We start from the raw sequence: 6010 nt of genomic DNA, 5'->3' as shown, positions 1-6010 counted from the left end.
CAAGACGGATCCATTATCGCGATTTCCCGATCATAAAAGACTTTCCTGCTTCTCGCAGCTAAGGATCAATTTTCACGGTGTCCTTTAAAAGTGCCGTCGATTATACGCATTAATCATCGAACTTTTTTTCGGAATCAAACTCATCGACTGTGATGTAATTACGCCGAGCACACTCGAGGAGAAATTCGAGCTCATCACTCGAATTTCGATATACACGTACAGCTCTCGGCGTCAATACAGCAGCGCAGAGCGTTCATCCTTCGTGTATTACAATGCGAAATTCTCATCTGCATGCAGAGCGTCGACGCACTCGAAAGAGCTCGACGGACGCAAGTGGTCAGCCGCAGACCTCTCGTTATTACCAAGCAATTGCGGCTCTTTCGCACTTTCTACCTAGATGCTCTCCGGGCGATCCCAAGTCTTCGCCGTCTGTTACATTCTATTATGACAAAATTTAAAAAATTAACGTCGACACTGAGATAACAGCGTAGAATTAACGAAGACGGCGAAAGATGAAGAGAGTGAACATAACTTTTAATTGCTCGCCCGGGTCAATTTATTAAATTGGCGAGTTTCGTTCGCAGATGGAATAATTGCTCATCCGTCTCTGTCTGTCTCTCTCTCTCTCTCTCTCTCTCTCTCTCTCTCTCTCTCTCTCTCTCTCTCTCTCTCTCTCTCTCTCTCTCTCTCTCTCTCTCGATCGAAGAACTGTTCGCGAGTGCACAAGTCCTGGATGCGCCTCGTTGGCAGCTTAAAAAATTCAAATTATACAGCGAGACTTTTGCGCGTCGCTCAAGCTTCCAGCTGTAAAAAACTTTTACGGTCTTTATAGACGTAAAAAGTCCGAGTCGACGGTATGTGTGCAGTGCGCGCGATCTTACGCAGCGTCGGATGATTTGTTTTACGAGCCCTTTACGCTCTCTGCGCGAAATTCTTGTTTTTCGGTCTGTTTCAGAGCAATTTCTTTTTTTCCCTCTCTCGAGAAATTTTCAAATACGGAAGGGGTTATAATCGGAGAGATTTCGCGCTCGCTTAGCAAATCTGCCTGAGAAAGTGGCGCGAGAGCTCGCGGGATAATCGGATCCGGCGAGTTCTAAGACATCGGATTTGCGTCTCTGCTCGCGCGAGTTTTCTCTTTTTGCTCTTGGAAATTATCGCGGAGTTTATCCATTATACGAACGTGTTTCTCGCTGTTTCCGTTTAATTTACCGAGCTCCGAGACTCTCCGCCGACATTAATCCCGAATGAAATCGATGGAACGAGAAAAGTGTACCTAAGCGAGGTCTATACTTTTTCTAGGTGTGTACGGAACCTTCTTTTATTCGCTCGCGCGCTTTACGAGCGAGAAAATTGGTCTATTTCATCGCGACCGTTTAGAAGAGAGTGAAACCTTTTAGAAATAGCCGAAACCCGTAATTTCGCTGCACAGATTAGGCGACGAGCGGACACGAGTTAGGCTCGTTTGGCTTCGATTGACGTATATCAGTGCGACGTTCGCTGACGTTCGAATTTTCCCGCGATTATCATTCTTATTTTTCACTCGGCTTACCTTATTTTATTAAAAATATACCGGAGAACGTTTTCCATAAAAATAGAGGTGAGAAAACAAAGAACCTGCACGGTCACCTTCTCTCTCTCTCTCTCTCTCTCTCTCTCTCTCTCTCTCTCTCTCTCTCTCTCTCTCTCTCTCTCTCTCTCTCTCTCGCGTAAGAATTTTTTTATGAAAGCCCAATTTCGCCAGGAAATTCTCTGAAAATTGAAAAAAAAATCGTTATTTCTCTCGTACACATACACACACGCGCGTACATACAACAAAAAACTGTGAAAACGGGAAAAAAGTGAAAAATGCGCGTATAAAAAAATTAACGAATTACATCCCACACATACAAGAGGGCCGTCCACCCACATGGACGAAGGAAGAGAAAATCAAGCGAGACGTCGCGCATATAATATAACTGCGGCGGCGCAGAGTCAGGGCGTTCGCGCGCGAAATTTCTGCTCCTCAACTGATGCTACCCCGAGAGCACAGCAGCAGCAGCCACCACCGCTTGGACGGCCCCAGTCAGTCTCGTTCAAGCGCTCGGCCGTGACGTTACCTCCGCGCGCGACTTTCACGTTTATTCCGCACACGTGAGTCCGTATCGGAGGAACTTGAATACTTTTTTTTTGTTTCGCGAGTGGGCAGAGATACTTGGGCTGTACTCACTGGAGGAAGAGGTTTTTTCGAGGTAGTGCTAGTGGAAGAGAGACAAAGGGAGTAGGAAGGTGAGTTTGGGGTTTTTAGGTTATGGGGGTCTATGGGGGTCGTTCGATTGAGGTGTAACGGTTTTTGTCATACGTTATACTTACTCAGAAATCAAGCTGAGTAAGTATAACGTATGACAAAATAACTACCTAAAATAATAACCATAACGATTCTTTACTGTCTTCAAGCATCTTTATTATGTAAAAACTGTCCATCCACCCGAATTAATATACGATACTCATATTCAACAACCCACTGCCTTAACCCCAAAAAAAAAAAAAAATAAACGAAAGAGAAAAAACTACTTAATCCATCCCGCGCGCGTAATAAACATCACATATTATTATATAGAGAACCACGTCTCTTTTTTTCCACTCTTGCGGTCATACACTACTTTTCAAAGCTGATGCTCGCACGCAAAGCTCCCTTCCGCGCGGTATAATTAAGAAACATCATCAAGCTGCGCGACATTTCAACTTTTTTCTTTCTTCTCTCCCTTCTATATACTACCTCCTCGGCGTAACGTAATATCGCTGTATATATAACGCGATATGCTCTCGTCAGCCGTCGCTCTGAGGCGCGCGGAAAAAGCGGGAAATTACCTTTGCGCGCATGTCGTTGTGCGGCGCATCTTCTTAGAATTGGATGTGCAAGAAAAAAAACGCGGCTGATTACCTCTGCGCTTCGCGAAACTGCAATTTTTGCGTATCAAAGGGGCTGACGCGTGATTTCAATTTCTCTCGCTGGTAATAGGAGACGAAGACGGAAAAAAGGAATTCGTATATTTAAGTGTGTATATAGGTACAAGGGGCGTATAATATTTTCGCGCATAAATGTAAAAGTCGAGAGAACGACGAGAGGGAAGAAGATTTTTCGTATATATAGCGACGACGACGAGAGAGTTAAGTATTCAGGGTAACGTCAGCTATATGCTGCCGCTTCTCTCTTTCTCGGCTCCTTTGCAAATTTATTTATATGCGCCAACCTGTTCAACCTAGTTTCGAAAAACTTTTCTCTCTCCCGCGCCCGAGAACCAATCCTACGCAGTTAGAATCTTGTGTACTCGGCGACAAGATCTCGGAGAAGAGAACGAAGTGCGTCGGCTCTGTGTACGTCTCTTAATAGTCTCTAATAGAGCAGAGTCGACTCGTTAATCGATGACTCCTCGTCGTCTCTTTTTCTCTCTCGACGACTATTATGCTGTGTACACACACACATACACACACACACACAAACTCCCCTATATGCATATTCGTGCGATAGGAGAGGGAAAAAATCTTCTGTAACGATTAAACGCTGTACATGGCAGCAGCGAGCCGCCGTAATTCAACGAAATCCCTGGCCTTCAAGACAATTTAACGCGCGGCTCTATTCCGCAGAGTGTATAGTGTAGCCCAAACCCGATAACCGACTTCCTCTCTCTCTCTCTCTCTCTCTCTCTCTCTCTCTCTCTCTCTCTCTCTCTCTCTCTCTCTCTCTCTCTCTCTCTCTCTCTCGCTCTCTCGCTCGCTCGCCCAGCCGTTTACGACCCAATAACCCGTCGCGCAACACGTCGCATATTGCACGTCTCTCCGCATCTGCATTTCTAGCCTCGTTTTCCCTCTCTCTCTCTCTCTCTCTCTCTCTCTCTCTCTCTCTCTCTCTCTCTCTCTCTCAGCTCCTTTATACCTATATACATGCGATGCCGAATTGTATAAGGTTGATGATAATTGGACATGGGCGCGCGCGTTAGCTCGCTTTTTTAATTAGAGCCGTAAGAGCTTCTCCTGTAATTAAATTTGTTCGAGTAGGGTAGCTGTGCAAAGTTCCTGTTTAAGCGAAAAGTTGAACCAAACGCGAGTGTATAACAACCGTGTTCGAAGATGAAGAAAAAAATAAGACCCGCGTGCGCATCAGGAGTTGTATCAACAGCTTTTGTTTTGTAATTCGTTGCAAGTTCGGCGCAGCTGCTGCTGCTGCATCACAACAGAGGATGCGCGGACGATAAGCGATAAAACGCCGGCTATTCTTTCGGAGATATACTTGGGCGTTTTTACGGCGCCTTATGTGGCGAAGAGAGAGAGAGAGAGAGAGAGAGAGAGAGAGAGAGAGAGAGAGAGAGAGAGACGCGATACGAGAGGGCTTCTCTCCGCGGAAACGAGCTGTGGTGTGTGATGGGAATTCAAATGGTATACGTGCAAAGGGAGGGAGCTTTTACGAGGGGGTGGACACTTCGACTTTTCGAAATTGAAGTTTTTTATAAATCGTTCGAGAGAACTGGTGTAAGGATATATTCGGGGAGTTGATTAAAAATAAATAAAAAATGGTGCTGAGGGAAGTGGAGATCGTTTGTTTTATAGGATTGAATTGAAGGAGAAGTATGCGGGTTTAATTTTTTTTTTTCGACTTTAAAATACTGCTTAGGTATAAATAAGAATTTAAAGGAGTCGCTTGCGAGTTGGTGACTTGATTAAAAAGTGTGAAATATAGCAGCTCCGGAAAAGTGTATCGACAACATAAAAGCTTTTTCCGATTTCCAGCTTTTACGGTATTCGATTTCACCTGCTGTTCGCCAATATTATTCATATAAAATAAAAAATAAATCTTCGATTAATAAATCCTGACTTGATATACCTGTATGGATGATCCAGGGAAATAGTGACTCGTATAATTAAAACCTTATACTACTGCCATTCTTCGATATTGCAATTTTTTACGACTAATATCGCAACGTCAACTGCGATATATCGATCGCATATTTTCAAGCAATGTCTCACTCAATATTAAAAACATTAAGTGCGTACTTAAATAAAAACCATATCCACATCCATCTACGATCCGAGCGACCCAAATAAATTTCGAGATTACGCTTCGCTGCAATCGAATTTAATACTTCCGCACTATATGAAACGACAACTAATCGCCTGTACATACTACCCAACACAGTAGAAATCCAATTAAAAAAAACTCCACTCCCGCAATCAATACTGCTATAGGCTCTCCAAAACTTCATCGCCCCTTAAACACACTAGCGTAAAATAAAAAACAAACTGCGCAGTCGATAAAAGAAGAATAATACTCGGCGCCGATCCAACTGATACACGCGATATTGTTAATTAAACCGCGTAGGCGTGGCTCCTTCTCTCCGGCTTCTAATCAAGCTATCTCGAGTTTCCCTCTCTTTGATGAAACAGGACTCTATATAACCGAAATTTTACACTCGTATTATAACCCAACGTTTAATTTCACACGATAAACTAGACCAATTTTCCATATAAGCTCTGCCTGAGCAGTGTATAAAGCTCCTTTTTACATATTCATGAGCTCTCACGTGTATCATCCCCTTTGCACAAGCGTTAAATTATCAACCTTACGCCGGAAAAATCTATTATTCCGTATAATCTAATCGCGGATGATTCGTAAAACCTCTTTATACCCGCCGTAATCACGTGCCTCGGATGTTTACCGCGAGCAAACAGACATCGTGTACGGCCGCGGCGGATTTCATTATTGCGGACGAGCATCTGTACACGTATTACCTGGTGTTGCGTGTGCGCCGAGGATTTGTCGCTCGGAAATTCACGGGAAAATTTTCCAAAAAAAAAAAAAAAATAATCGTCCCTCGTAAGAGGTCGCACTCAAAGCCTGCCGTGCGGTTTGAAAAAAAAGTATGCGAGGCTTGTACCTCGCCGCTAGAGAAAAAAAGTGCTCGAGAGCGGTCGATTAAAAATTCAAAAGCTTCGCGGGCGAGTGCAGCGCGTTTAGCGACGATCGATTATACGCAGG

General features: G+C 44.0%; 1 protein-coding gene across 2 annotated transcripts in view; it reads left to right on the top strand.

The window, feature by feature from the left end:
* Positions 1-2044: 2044 nt before the first annotated feature.
* Positions 2045-6010, top strand: part of LOC100678705 (free fatty acid receptor 4) — a 26620-nt gene continuing 22654 nt past the window's right edge. The window contains exon 1 of one of the 2 annotated variants that reach the window (XM_016982445.2): positions 2045-2265. The gene's annotated coding sequence lies outside the window, so the exon portion shown is untranslated. The remainder of the gene's footprint in view (positions 2266-6010) is intronic. The other variant, XM_003423761.4, reaches the window with a different exon arrangement.

This window comes from Nasonia vitripennis, chromosome 1 (assembly GCF_009193385.2).
Source record: "Nasonia vitripennis strain AsymCx chromosome 1, Nvit_psr_1.1, whole genome shotgun sequence".
Classification (NCBI taxonomy): domain Eukaryota; kingdom Metazoa; phylum Arthropoda; class Insecta; order Hymenoptera; family Pteromalidae; genus Nasonia; species Nasonia vitripennis.
The sequence above is the reverse complement of the archived record's forward strand: the minus strand, read 5'-3'. Positions and strand labels throughout refer to the sequence as shown.